The sequence below is a fragment of the Styela clava genome, chromosome 11 (genome assembly GCF_964204865.1).
Source record: "Styela clava chromosome 11, kaStyClav1.hap1.2, whole genome shotgun sequence".
Classification (NCBI taxonomy): Eukaryota; Metazoa; Chordata; class Ascidiacea; order Stolidobranchia; family Styelidae; genus Styela; species Styela clava.
Genome location: NC_135260.1, coordinates 15,664,522 through 15,681,165, shown reverse-complemented (window position 1 = coordinate 15,681,165; position 16,644 = coordinate 15,664,522).

Sequence of the window (16,644 nt, the reverse complement as noted above, 5' to 3'; positions counted from 1 at the left end):
GTTCTTGTCCTTTTTAGGATTTAGAAAAGATGCTAATTGTCCTTTATTATTTCTAACGTAGTTTTGCCCGATAGTTATAGTACTGTGCTTGATATTGTTCCGTTCTTGAAAAATTGCCACCGTTTTTGTATTTGCAACCTTTAATTATTTTTTTTCTCAATTTCGCTTTGGTCCGGCTCGAATGGCCAAGGAAATGACGATTTTATTAATATTTCAAATATTTTACATTAATTCTCCGAAAATGGCAACACTCCAGGTTTGAGTAAATTCTAGTTCAATAACTGAAAATTGTTGAAATACGTTTAATTGGTATCTATGACGTCCACAATCCAACAATACCGTTTTTGTAAATGCTTGTGTAATCATAGTATGTTATCGAATTATCTACCGTGTTTTCCCGAAAATAAGACCTAACCTGAATTTTAAGAATTACTTTAATATAAGCCCTCCCCTTAAAAATAAGACCTAGTCAATAACGCAATTTTTTTTTTGACCTAGTCGATAGAAAAAAATCACCCCTACACGTTTTAAATGCTTAATAATCTACGTTTTGCAGATATTTTGAATAAAAACGTGTTATTCGTAAGTAATTGGATATCGGTTTTTATATTTTGCATATTTAAAAATATCATCATAATTATATAATATCATAATTCTTTACTTTGTAATTTTATTTTTGATAAATTAAAATATAAGACTTCCCCCGAAAATAAGCCTTAGTGTTATATTTAGGAAGAGAATTGAAATAAGACACTGTCTTAATTTCGGGGAAACACGGCAGAACCAAAACCGGCGAGATATAAATACGCTCGTTAGGAAGCTGATATTTGCTGTAGAGCTGTGTTGACGCACTGTTGCTCGAGCTAGTTCTTTTATTATCAAAATTATTTCTTGGATCTCCGCTTCTAGGAGACCCTTATTATCAGTCGTTCTGTCTGTCTGTCTGTCTGTGTATCTGTCTGTCTGTTTAGATGTAGCGTCTTAACGGCTGGACCAATCTGGATGAAACTTTTCACATGGGTTATCCAGCCCTAGTATTGTGCGTTTTATGGAAAGTCCGGATTGAGGTTTCGTTTCCATGAAAACAACGAAAAACGCGCCGATCGTTTTCTAGCCAACCAAGTCGAAATATAAAATTCCAAGAACGCTACCTTCCGCATAGCAAAATACTCTTTCCAATAAGTTATCATTGGTCTCAATACTCTATAAATTGGAGGAGCCTTAGAGATTTTAGTGAAGATTATTTTTTTAATTTTCAACTACAATATACCAGTCACGCGAGTAAGATTACGAAACGCGCAGCGATTCAAATGAACTCAGCGGAACGCGCAGCGTTCAAAATGAACTGGCGTTTTTAGTAGTGTCTCCTATTATTTGTTAGTAAACTGAAATGATGCGGGCCTAAAGCAATGGCGGAGATCCAACTGGGCGCCTACCGGCTTGTTTTGGATAATCATTTTCCAAAATATCGGACACTTGTTAAAATTGTACAGCATTTGAAGCTAAACGACAAACTTAATTTGAATATGGATGACCTATTTGATGAAGTTGCACTCATTCAAAAAACTTTGGCACGATTCAAAGCACTAAACTGTTTACAGAATGCAAATCAGCAAGCAGTAAATGGCACTATATCTAGAAAAGTTTTAATCTTAAGTGTGTTAATGTTTTCAAAATAGTTTCATTTGTGCTCTCAATTCCCGGAACCTCTGCTTATAGTGAACGCATTTTTAGGGTAATATCATCTAAATTACGCAGTGAAAGAAACAGATGCTTCACACAACTAATGAAAAGTGAGCTTTTAAATGTACTTTAACTTGAAAGACACGTGTCGTGAATTTTTGGAAAAAATATATCTTGATCCACAATTCCTGATGTCAGCCAAGAGTCAAAAGAAATATACTTTTAAAAATTATAAACTTATGCAACTGCAAAATTAGAGCTTGTTTGGGTCAATGTTAAATAAACATTAAATGAAAAACACATGAAGATTTTTTTAATATATTTTTTTAGCTTGTATATCATTTTATTTCATTGTTTTAAATTGTTCTTTTCTGCAAGTTACAAAATAACTGATGACGGTAATCTATGTCCTTTATTGAAACTTTTGGTAGTTGGCAACCCATATCTCTCAAAAACTTTTGTGTTGCAGCAGAGGTCAATTCCTGCTCTCCATCAGAAGCCAGTTCTGCTACAATGCCAAAAGTCGAAAATGTTCGTCGTAGGCTGCTGATGAGTCCTAACGCACCACCCGACGTTCTCTCGACTATTGGCCAATTGGAGTAGCGATAAACGATAACTAGGTAGTTGACACCTTTGCAGTAAAAAAAATCGGCACAACTGCATTGAACCCTGTCGGAAATGTTCGTCTTAGGCTGCTGATGAGTCCTAACGCACCACCCGACGTTCTCTCGACTATTGGCCAATTGGAGAAGCGATAAACGATAACTAGGTAGTTGACACCTTTGCAGTAAAAAAAATCGGCACAACTGCATTGGGACGGGTAAGATGGTGTTTATGGACATGATGGAGACATGCGATTGGACTCTCGGCACTTGTTGCGTGTTGTCAAGATCGCTGCGCTGTAATTCGTGACCAGAACACGGATGCTTCTGCCCTCGAGGTCATTAGAAAGAAACACCTTGATGTGCGCGTAAAGGGCACGTAGAACGTCTCCGCGCAACGTGGGTGAAATTACGATTCGATCATTGTCAAATATCACCTCATCCACGGCGTAGAGGTCGTCCCTGAATCTGTAATACTCTCGTAGCGGTGTGGAAGTTCAGTTCGCTTATCTGGCATTCCCGCCTCAATTATTTCGACTAATTTGTTCATGTGATCGTCGCTATAGCAGTGGCAACTTCACTTTTTCCCATGTGATACTTGATTATCGAGTCCAAAGTTTCCAAACCATGAACAAATATCGGTGTTGTTCTACGGAGTTGGGAAGTTGATGATGACGTTTAGGAATCTTGATCTGGGTCTTACGCTGTTCATTGTTATTTCAAACTTAGCGAACCTCCGGCAAACACAAACTTTTCAGGATTAAGTGTGATGCCATGTCTCCCACAAATTACAAGCCATTTAGTGGTTTGGATGAAGTTTCTTTTTTGTTGTTGGACCGAAGAAAAGTGTCGTCAATGCATTTTGTTTTATTTGAAACGTGAGCCGCAATTTCATCGAATCTACGCGAATATCCGTCTCCTGAGGCAATGTAGTCTTGAGGTGCAGTGTGGTATCGGAAACGCCCCCAAGGTGTGATGAAGGTAGTCAGGTGCCGGACTTCCTCGAGGATATGTACACTGTGATGCCCGTTCCACGCATCAAACACAGTTTTCTTTCAGCCGTTTGGGACTGAGCATGCTTCGTAGAATGAGGACTGGGTGTAGTGGGTCTCCCTGGTGGCGTAGGCTTTCAAGGTTTGCCGATCCACTGTGCGACGTAGGACTGGTACAGGGGTGTGATGAACAACTGGTTCGGAGTCTGATTTGATAAGCAGTTTCATTGGTGGCCCTTCCATCATGGGCAAAGTCTGGTGTTCACAGGTATCAAACGTGCTGGCTCGGCAGTGTTTAAAATTTCGCTCTATCATTTTTTACTCATGAGAACACGGTTTTAAAAACATACCTATGGTGTAAATATCTGTTTATTAATCAAATATTCTGCTCATAAGTTCATAGATTTATATTTCACAATTTCCAATATATGTGAGTTTGATTCATGAATAAGATTGAAAAGTTAGTTGGAGTGAAGATAGAACAGAAATGAAGGAAAAATAGAATGTTATGTTAAAAAAGTAACTACGTTTGCTGGCAGGAACAAGAGTTCTGTGGTCCAAATCAGGAGCGGAGAACCTCCTGCGAGCTATTCCATGAATGTTGTCGATTATCTTGCAATTATCTTGCATGACAATGTATGTCACAAAGACCGCTGTACCCTGTATGACAGGGGTCGACAACCTTTTGTCGCTGGCGGGCCAAAATTAAAGGTTGCAAGTCATTGGCGGGCCGCACATATTTTCAGAAAGGTAAAAACCGAAGGGATGGCCGATGAATCGCACTTTTTCGCACAGATCAAAAGTTGAATTTTAAGCAGCGCGTGAAAAATGATTATTCGAATATTTTCTGCGCCATTAAACCATTTGCACTCAGCATCAACTTTTCTGCGTTTTGTTGCCATTTGACTAATTATAATTAAATTATAGGCTCATTAAACGCGTAAATGTGAATTATATACTTGTTAGGTTATAATATAATTTAGTCTACACGTGTCTCAAAATAAATTCTGTTACGTGAAGAATATAATCGTTAAAACAGCTGTTTTGTTGCTATAATTCAGTGAAGCGTCGCGGGCCGGATTATATTGCTCCGCGGCGGAAGTCTTGTGACAAAGTAGTGCAACCGCCGCATTTAGTCTAAAGATATGAAAAAAACAGCAGGTGTTACTTAATATCATAAAAGTAGCAAAACAATCACCTTACAAATAATTGAATTAATAATAAAATTGTTTTTATGTGTTTTGCAGAACTTCTTCATCATGTAGGGATGCAAGTTTGGAATATTTTTTTTCGAATAGAATTTTAAATAGTGAATGTATACAGCTCTGGAACAAATTTAACACACAACAACCCAGACCAAATAAATACTCAATTGCTTTAAGAGAATAAAAATAATATGTGAATCATATTATGTGCGTATTATGCATTGACATAGAAAATATCAAAAAAAGTATTTATTCTTATTTTATGCCTAACTGGTTAATAATTTTCACATATATTAATCTTAAGTGTTTTAATTTCACTCAGGAAAGTCTGTTAGGATCAGACCCTAGGATTAGGCCCTATTCAACGAAATTTAGTGTTAGTAAAAGCAGCAAGAATCTTAATCAATTCAAGCGTTTGAAAAAACGGTGAACTAAAAGTAATGAGGACAACTATACATCGTTAAGTGCTGTTGTAGCGAATGTGCATTGTATAGTTACACAATGCACATTCGCTACACTGTCATTGTCTTGCCGTTTCACGCCGAATCGGCAAAACTTTAGAGTCATAATATGTCACTCAAATTAGTGACCAGTGCGATGCCCGAAAACAGCTCTGACGTCTGGCCTTATCAGCTTTTTCAAAAGGTCAGAGACAAATAACAGCATGATAATTTAATTAATGTCACTAACATCATGATTGGCAGACAGTTACACTGTAAATACATGAAACAACATATTCATTGAAAGACATAGCCAACAAAATGCAGACTTGCCCCAAACGATTCCGCGAAAAAAACACCCACAACGCAAGAGAGGAACGCAGACCCCATATGCGTATTATACATGGAGATTGAAAAATTCTCGCCACATATATGCCAAAGTAACATGCAAGGAGAAATACGAAGACTGGAAGTGGAATCGGAATATTTGAGGAACATAAACGGCGCAACAGTAAGTAAAATGTGTCAGATTTTAATACCAACATGTCTCTTGGAACAATACAAAGTGCTAGATTATAGTTCCATCTCAGTTAAAAAAGACACACGTAAAGTTCAATATGCTGAGGCAATCGAGGCTGTGACCAGAAGACGTATTTGACTTTTCTTGGGACCTCCTGAGGAGGTCTGGGGTGCTATTAATAGTATGAAAGCAAATAAAACACAAAAAACTACAAATTATAAGTCGATGCCCGGACAATAATGGATGACATAGACAAAGCAATCATCTTTGCACAGTCATCTGCAGATATTGTGTGCAAAGACGATACAGGAGAGACTTTTTTTTATAAACAAATTAACGCTGCTCTCAAGGTAATTAACGTTAAAATGGAAGTGGATTTTGGAGAAACTGAACGAGGGATTTTCATTGAGTTACTGCATATATTACATATGTTGACGTAACGTCGCCTGTATATGCAAAACATATATTGAAACCAAGATTTTCCAAATAAATTGGAAAATATGTATATATATATTTTCATACGCCAGACTAGTCGATACAGCAATGGACATGTTTTCACAACGAGATACGACTGCACATGATAATATGTTATACAAACAATATTCTAGTTTCGCTTGATGATTTACCAGTCAAAAACAACAACTTCCAATACAGATGGAAACTTTGACTTATTCAGATATTTCAAATTGCTTTTTCATTTTGAAAGTTCATTTTTTTGCTTAAAGATTTATTTATTCGAGCATGTATAGCAGACTACCAGCGAAAGACTTGTTATTGAATTTCGAGTCAAAAGCATTCCGAGGCTGTCAGAATATTTTGCTGAATATTTATTATTTTTTATTATTTCATCCAAGTATTTGGTGATTTATGTACTTACGATAGATTTAGAAAAATGGCTGGGTATTTCAGTTAATTAATATCTAGTCTCAACACGGAAAACAAAAAGTTAGGAGACTCTTTTGTGCTACTGATTGACAGGAAATTAAAACCAGTACCTTAGTATCTCATTCCATCAAAAAGCAAGCTTGAATATGCACTGAATATGTTCTATTCGTAGGTTGAGTTGCGGACCGGGTAAGGAATATTGTTGTCACGGTAGCAGGAGTAAAAAAGCGCACCAAAAAATAAAATTACACCACAAATAGAAAACTGAGACTTGAACAGATTTTTGCTGTCCACTTTTGTCGTGCAGCAATCTCCAAATTATGAATTATTTCTTCCAGTGACGAACATACTTAGGATGATGAACCCGGCTATAGTCATACCCTGCAAAACATATATTTTATATGCATTACAAACAAATGGGTTTACTAAAATTGATTTCTAAAGGTTTTACAATTTGAAAAAAATGGAGATCACTTCAAGCTGCTTATATACTGTATACAGGGGCGCAGTCAGGGTGTTCCCGGTAGGACCCCCTTCCCTTTGAAATTTTTGATAAACAGAAAAAGTCGCTAATACCGCGTGTGCTTGCATTTTGTTAAAATCGCCGATTGTTTTTGTTAGCGTCACGCGTTCTACGCGTGAACACCTTTGAGTTGGTGTTTATTTTCTCTAAATCACAAATGTCCCACAAGTTTGTGCCACGAAAACGATAGGATAGTTTTGCAAGTACAGATCAGATTTGTCGAATGCGCAAAATGGCAAAAACACTTATCAAAACTAGATATAATCGGGCAGTGCAAAACGCATTTTTATGTCCGCGGATTGCCGTGGTATTTAGATATGTGATGCATTTATTTTGTCGGCCCAACGGCAGGCTAGTTTGATGACAATTAAATAAATGAAGCAAGACACTTTGAATGTGCCCTTTTCGGATTAATTACTTTGCACAAGAACAATTAATACCGAAAAAGTCTTTACGCAGGGATTTCGAAACAATGAATATGTATTTTTGATTTTCTGGTATACCTTGTACTCTAACGAGATTTTACTACAGATCTTGAGATTTTTCTAACGGCGATAACGAATGCCCAAGATCGCAAATTATGTATCAAAACTAAATACAATTAGGCAGTTTTAACTCATATTTGAATGTCAACAGATTGACGTGGTATTTTAGAGAAGTAAGGTTATTATTTTGACACAAGAGGACGCAATAACGAGTTACGTTGGACACATTTATATTGATATAGAAGAACATTTTCGATTCTCGCAGCTGTCACGAATTGAATATTTGACGGGACAGAAAAGTCGGTATATTCTAAAAAAAGTCGACTCTTTCAACGAGCGCGTAATCGCGGCGACTGTTTCAGAAGGGGCATGTGTAGATAATTTGCGGTCCCATAAACTAACCTGAAACAAGCAATCGATAAAATGTAGCTCGATTAAAGTGATTGTGCAATTGTTATAAGTTACAACGCAGTGTGTTTATCGGAATATTTTTACTTTGTTCTCACCAAAACTATTTTTAGATGTCCCTCAAAAATAGCGCTAGTTCATAATATTCCATGTAAAGGAAAAAGATGAGCACGGAGAACGGCTGCAAACAAACTAGACTCCTTCTTACCATAGCTAGGTATCATAACTACAAAAATAAAATTATACCAGAAAGGAAAAATTAGTGAATTAGGTTGTGAAACTTTTAAAACTGTAGATTTATTAACGTCCTTGAAAAAAAGTCAATCAACGCATAATATTTCCAATTTATACACTGAGATCCATATCCGTAGTTTTTCGTTTTTTTTTTTTGTATTATTGGGGTCGGGGGTCCAATAGTAGGAAGACGTGCGGTACAATAATAATTTACCCGTTGTAACATATAGGACCAAATGAAAACGCCGTTAAAACAAAAACTTGAAAAAAAAAAATGATTACGAGACTTATTTAGAACTCTAATGCTATTGTGGATAACGCACAATATCAACTATTACGATAAGCTGGCAGGAAACCCTATTTCACCTATACAGATTTTTTTCCTGGATACAAATATTCTTGTGTGAGTTGTTATAGATCCGTCAGCTTTTCCTTTGCCACCCCAAGCAAATGAGAAATAGCGGCAAATGTCCAGTGATTTATCGTACTTGTCCTGTGAAATATAATTAGTTTGAATATGCCTTAACGCCGTTAGTATTTAGATTAATTCACAAATAGATATCTTAATAATATTCGCACAATTTGTATGATTTAAATTTGGTTGACGTGCAAACAAGAATCTCCGCCTCGTGGCCCATCGTTGTCACGCGTTTTTATTTTCAGAAAATTTGATGCTGCTTGGGACCAACGTTGTCAGACTTAATCCTACACGCACAAATGTGTTTCCTGGGTTTCTAACTCACTACTGATTTTCATGACCAATATCCAATAAATTCAACATGAAAATGTTCTACAAATTCTCCATGCTACAAGTTCAACCACAAGCAATATATTTATAATAAGGATAAGAGAATATAGAATTGGATACGAAAATTTGTTTTTACGTGTAGAAGGTAATTTAATTGGAAAATGCTGCTTAACTGCTCAGACACTCGTGCGATGCCGGTACGGTATCGTCTGACCGTACCGGTACCCATGCAATCACTCGTGAAAGAATGGGAGATGATGAGTGATTGTATGGCTACCGGTACGGTCAGACGCAAAGCGACTATAACCGACTACCGGTATTTGGTAAGACGGTACGGTACCGGCATCGCGAGTGTCCAGACAACTGAGTAGTTAAGCAGCATTCTCCAAATTACCTTATACACGTAAAAACAAATTTTCCGAATTTTCGTATTCAATTCTATATTCTCTTATCATTATTATAAATATATTACTTCTTGTTGAACTTGTAGCATGGAGAATTTATAGAACATTTTCATATTGAATATTGCTCAAGAAAATCAGTAGTGAGTTTGAAACCCAGGGAACACATTTGTGCGCGTAGGATTATGCCTGACAACGTTGGTCCCAAGCAGAAGCAAATTTTCTAAAAATAAAAACGCGTGACAACGATGGGCCACGAGGCGGACCATCGTTGTCAACCTTTTTATTTTCTTTTTATTCAAATTTTTTTTTTTAATTTTTTTTTTTTTTTTTTTCGTTTTTATTTATTTATTTTTTTTTAATTTTAATTTTTTTTTTCATTTTTTTTTTAATTATTTTTATGTTTTTTCACAAAAATTTTTTTATTATCGGTTTTTTATTTTATTTTTTATTTTTATTTTCAATTTTACGCGTGACAACGATGGGCCACCATACAACAGTATTATATTTTATTACTTTCCAGTCTTACGCAAGATTATACTTTAAACTCAACATGTCCTCATCTTTCGATAGTATAACCTGAGAACCCATAGTGCGTAAAATCAGTAATGAAACGCAGGTGACAGTCTTTACAGTTAGCACGTTGCCCTTAGTGGTAGAGTGACGCGATGTTTTGGTTCTCAATACAGTAATTTGAAACGTTTCCTAAAGTTTTTCTACAAAATCGATTAATCATTTATTACCGGGGTTGCCAACCTGCTTTCGACCGCGATCGACTAAAATCCGCAAAATAGCTCGCAATCGAGTGAACGGTTAGAGGTCATAAAAGTAAAACAAATGGGTGCTACATATCGTCACGCTAATAACCGAATTGCGTAAGTCATTTTTAGCAGTTTTGAGAAAAACGTAAAAAACTTCCTAATGATATTGTTATGCCATTGAGGGTCAATAATTTGCCATGGTTCAATTTTTTGATCGTAGCCGGATTTAAGTTAATTTGTGTGACGCAGTTAAGTGACGTCATAATGGCGCACTGTGACTTAGGCAGAAATGTGTCTGTGACTTAGGGACATACGCAATTTTGCAACTTTACTATATGCACCAGTCCTGAAAACTAAACATTCCAAAAGCGAATGTAATTCTCAGTATCTACAGTTTCTAATCTCCAAAATAGATAATCAGTTTCAATTACATTATTTTTTATGTTTAAAAATATATATTTCATCAATATAAGACGTTCTGCACACCAACCGAAATAAGATTAAGATTAAATATAAAGAATAAGTGAATATCACAAGTGCACGCCTTCCTATACTGTAGTATAAATTAAAATTAATGGGCGCTAAGCTAGAATCCGAGATGCAAAAACTCGAAAATACTTAGCAGAGGTTATTTAGCCTTTGTGGCGTCACAATAGTCCTGCGGTAACAATGATAATTCATTATGATGAAACAATTGCACCAATGTGAATGTCATACTAAATCTTCATTTTTATGGGATTCGAAATTCTTAAAATAAAATCTGAGTTAACAGACAGGTGCGCAGCATCCCATAAATACCTATTTTATAAAAAACTCGAAATCGCCAAAAATGACTTACGCAATTCGGTTATTAGCGTGACGATATGCAATTAACTACACACATGCATTTATTATGAAATCGTCACAAAAATTTGACTGTTTAAATTTTGGTATCTAATTTAGAATTTTCGCAAGGCTCGCTTGAAATTGAAAAAACAAAATGCGCATTTTGAAGCCACTGCAATCGTTTCAAATACAATTCACCACACTACTCTTGGAGTGAAAAAATAACTTCCGCATACTGCAGGTTATTGTAGGATCGTTTTTTAGTCAAGACACACGATATTCGGCAAGTTCACTTATAAACTTCGGCAGCGGCGAAACTTGCATTCGTTATGTAATATTATGCTCCATCGGACTGGCCCACACTCAAATACTGTACGTGCATATCGTATTTTGCGCATGTACCGTACTGTATTCGTCCTGTTTTAAAACACACAACAGGCGCTGCATGAAACTGGTCTGAGTCATTTTTTTGACCTATGATATTAAATTCACTCAACATGACTGATTTAATACATAAATTAATAAATAAAATCATATTCGACTTCCTGCACAATTAGGTATAAACAGAATGAAATTAAAAATACATCATATACACCAGATGTGGTGTATTGCATTTATGGATGTTTACATTATTCCATGTAAACACAATAGTGAAAAGATAAGCATGGAGACTGACTGCAAATAAACCAGACTCCACATCCTACCCTATCTAGGTATCGAAACTACAAAAGTAAATAGGCTCATTAAACGAGTGATTGAGAATTATATACTTGTTAGGTTATAGTATAATTTAGTTTTTCAAAACAAATTTTGTCACGTAAAGAATATATTCGTCAATAAAGCTGTTTTGTTAATATCAATTATTGAAGCGTCGCGGGCCGTAGTTTGCCGACCCCCTGATCTAAACCCTTCAATGAAAGTTTGATCATTTCACTGAGTCGGCCGATATTTGACCCATCACTGCATCTAGAAATCACTGATACATTTATGCATAGACCGAATTCGATATAAAGGTATCAAATATAATTTGCTTCATAACTGCAAACTCTCCCTTAACAACGAAACATTGCGATAATCCTAAGTGCTGAAAGAGCAACTCAAAAATACGATTTCAACCCATTCATTGTTGTAGACGGTTTAACAAGTATTTCATGGTTGGCGTAGTATATTAGTTAACTCAAAGGCGAGCAACGATAAACACAATTGAATTGATATGACATGACATTTTAAATTCTCGGGTCGGCCATGGATTGAGCGATGAGTGTTGGTCGGAAATTTTCTATTCTGAACCCCCTCCCTTTTAGAAAACCATGGCTGCTACGCCCGTAGTTATAGTTATTGTTATATTTGAATCACTACCACATTTCGACACCAGCATCGTCAAATTTTATTAGTGATAGTGACGTTAATGCTTCTTCACAGATACAAAATTAACCAAGTCAGTTTTTTAGGTGAACGAATAGGTAACGAATTAGGTGAACAAAATTCAATAAAAAACCAATACATTTTTTTCCGTCTATCAGCGTTTTCATACATAAAATACAATTACAGATCAAGGCTAGAGGTAGAAAAATATCTTCGAGTTGTCGTCTCCCAAATTAAACCTCGATTTGATATGTTGTGTATTATACACGTAAAATACCGAACATTCGGAAATGTTAATATTGCAGCACAGTTGGATGAAGGACGCGCGGTTTCTATTCGTCGGCACAACCAAAACGTCGAGAAAAACCGCCATGTTCTGGGTCGATTGATAGATGTTTTGAAGTTCATTGGTTGTCACGAGCTGTCCCTCCGTGGGCACGATGAACGGGCTGGCTCTTCTAATAGAGGGGTATTTTTGGATATGGTGGAATACACCGCATCCCTTGATACAGTATTGAGAGATCATCTTGATGCCGCAACCGCAACTAATGGATGGAGCGTCTGTGCAGTCGTGTATTGCAGACTTCTGCGATGCTGTATCTCGTATCCGGGAAACAATAAAATACGACGACACATGGAGTGCTTCTTTACGCCGCGGGCAAACAACGCAGCGTTTGATTTTGTCTGCAAAGGAATGCTGTGACATTCTGGTGAATCAAATAGGCGATCGTCTGCGCACTGAACACCTTGCCGCGTTCTCTTTGATGAACCCCAACAATTTTTCAAATTTTGCACGTCAATTTCCCATCCATTTGTTAGCTACTGTCTCCAAATTTTACCCCATGATAAACGTGGGTAAATTGGAAAATGAATTGCGATGTATATACACCAATCAAACTTTTTTGAACATCACATCAACTTGCGCGCTCTATGGGTTCCTCATAGACAACACTCTAGTTGCAGCGTCTGCAAAATTTCTGGACATCATTTTGACGACGCCTATTTCTTCCGCCGACGCAGAGCGAACATTCAGCACGCTGAAGCGTATTAAAACGTATCTCAGAAACACAATGAAGCAAGATAGATTAAATTCCTTGGCTGTTTTATCCATTCACAGAGCCGTTTTTTCTGGGATGCATGACTTTAATCAGCGCGTTATTGAGCATTTTGCTTCCAAGAAACCGCGGCGTATTGCATATATGTTCAAGCAGTAGAAGTCTAGCAGCATATATATCTATGAGTGAGCGACGCATGTCCTTATCTTTGCATTACCTTTCCTTTCTTCATAGTAACGTTTTAAACCTTATTTTAGGTTTTGTCTGCTTTCCTGAAGTTTCTGTTAATATGTCATTGTATTTATCTGGGTAAATATTGCCTTTCCTTTTGAAAGAGGTTTCAAAATAAACTATGTCTATATTTATTAATCCCTTGACTTGGACCGGTTTTAAAGACACTTTCTTATCGTTAAAAATTGTCGCTTTTGCAGATTGGTTGTTACCGATGGAATGGTTTTTATACTCATAAAATGATGGGAGAACTTACAGCGCTCATCCTGTCCCCGTAGATGGGGGTGACTTGGCCCCGCAGTAGCTTGCCCCGGTTGTCAAAATGACCACGCGCCGCCACTGCGACAAAACTTATAATTTGCATTAGTCATAATAAACGCTATTATTCACAATTTTATGTGATAAGTTTCATGTAATTTTGTGCAGAAAAATGCTAGGGTCGACAATAATCTTAAAATCGATAACTGATTACATGTTTACCAAATGCTTGGGTCGCGAGAGGTTAGAAATTTTTTTTGGGGGTCGCGCTAAAAAGTAGTTGCGGACCCCTGTTCTAGAGAAAACATGACTTTTGTGCAAAGCGTCCTAGACTACTGTTACTTTCTGGTATAATCATACACGAACAGAAGTTCATGGGTAAACAATGTTTAATAAATTTACTTCATTTTTGTACAAGTATGTGTTCTCGCTGCAATATGGTGCTGCAATGCGTGCTCAGTCTCACAATCATTGAAACTATGAAAATATAGTAATTCTGGGAGATAACAAAAATATATTTTAATTGATATTCGATAATATCTAACTTTGTTTTAACAGATTTCATCGTCAGATTGGTATCTTTCGTTCAAATCATCAGATGAAATATTTTCGAAAGTTGTCAATTGTCAAGTGGTAAAAAATATTACAAATGACCTCGGAGGCATGTGAAATTTCATTTTAAGAACTAATATTATTCTGTGAGTTACTATGATAATGATATTGTTGAGTTTAATGGGCATTTTGACATCGCATTCCCACGGCAGCAACATTGTGTTATTATAGCGCCAAAGAATATCGATTGTGCAGATTAATAAATTTTGAGTGTATCATGTGAAAGATTGTGCGAAGCACATTAACAAAATTGGATGTTCACCTGCTATTTCTTTTTGAGTAGATAATGAGAAACATTGTTTTAAAAAGTTTAATATAAAATGAATCTAAAGCAGCTTCATAATTTTATTTTGGCAAGCAGTCTATTATACGTTATTCATATTTTTAAACATAGATCTGAGCCTAAAGAATTCATGGTCGCACTTTTCAAAACCAAGGAAACAGCAACATATCGAGGAATTCGTGAGCACTCAGTCGTTAAACACTACCTGATTTATCAGTTGTAAATTGTAACTATTCCTATAAATACAGAAGACGCAGATCACAGAGAAGCCGTCTCTCGAGTTTCTTCACCCGTCCATGAGTCATGACACAGCAGCTGCGCAGGAAGGTATTGTGTTATTTTCAAAAAGAATTCATTAGGATTTAACGGCGATTATAATTCACAAACTTATAGTTATCATGAGGAATTTCAGATAAGTACACAAAATATATACATGTTCAAAAGCAGCAGACAGGGGTAGCTGGAGAATGAGTTTTTTCGCAAATACAGCCTTGCGTGGAAATGAATATGTGAAAATGTGGTATTGGGACAACGGACGAGATACTAAAATATTCGACTTATTTAAAAAGTAACTATGCACTGGAATCCATTTTTAGCAAGAAGGCGATATATGATATCTAATAAACCAAGCAACTCATTAGTCAACGAGGGCAGTTTTAAGAAATAACATTTTATAATCTGATTGATTCAATATTTCTATATAGTGTGACAATTACTTCGATTGTGATCACTATGGTAACACAGCCGTTTGTATAATCCATGTGTGTACGTACGGTCAGTTGAATCTATTGAAAATGGCGACACGGAGATCATGGTTGCAACCGACTATTCAACATACCTCGTTTGTATAGATTGTGATATATTTGAAGTTAATTGTGTCCCGACTTTTTACACGGACGACAAGATGGCGGCAGAACACAATATCAAGCCAAATGCCCAGTCGCCCAGTTAAGACAGGATTTTACATACAAATCTGTGGGAAGATGCATTTTACAGCGTATTCCACCAATGTTGATAAAATCGGGAGATCTCGAAGTCATAAACAATGGCTTGCACATAACCGTTGTACACCCGGGTGATTTTTAGATAGGTCTTAAATACCCGCCTAACTGATCCAAAATTAAGAGAGTTGAGCATCGATTTGATCTGCTCCAACGTGGCCTCTGTTGATATACACCGCACACTGATGCGTGTGCCGGGGCCACGAGGTAGACCAAATTTCAAATTACCAAGAGGAGTGTCCATGTTATTACCAACGCTATGTAAGAAGTTATCTCGCGTTGACCCACCATCCGTGGGCTGGAAGGTAAGGTTCCATAAGCCCTGCCGGATAAGGAAAATACCTTCTACCAGAGGTTTGAAGGGGTGCAATTTTGCAACGGTGGAGAAAAGCTCGTAAAAAGCAGAGACGGTCGATATGTCCTGTGATGTTACGACATCAACCGACTCGCCGCGAGAGATCTCCACACCTTTAACGCTGGCTAACGACGCAGCTACGCTCGAAAAAAGCGGCTTCATCGTTGCTGTTGAACCCTGGGTAGTCATGGCGACTATGTTCTGATTGCCAGGAACACTCTGAACTGAATCAGTGCCAAGAGACAAATGTGTCCTGGCAGATATAAAGATACAAAAAAATTAAGTTTACCACCAAAATCAAACAAGGGAAGGATACTGTAGAACAATTATTATAGTTAACTATATTATGATACTATGCCTCTACTTAGGGTGGTGCAGGATCCGAAGACTAGATGCAAGTTGAACAACTACAATTTAAAACAAAAAGCTAGACCAAAACTACAACGATTTATTGTAAAACAAATCGTTAAAGAAACGCCGGGGTGGCCTCAAACAAATTACTCAAGAGAGCGAGGCCACTCCCAATACACCAAGAATTGGAGCGGGTTACAAGACCTCTATTTAGCTGTACCTTAATACAACCTAATACTCATTTTACTGCTTTACTTCATAGCATATATTTGATTTATATCATCGTGACTAATCACACGCGATATCTAATGTTTTATCATCTTGTAGGTTGTTTTCATATTCATCCATGTGAATTGAAGATTTCAAATTTTATTTTCATGAGTCTATTGTGACAAGATCACTTTTTATTATTACAAAGGAT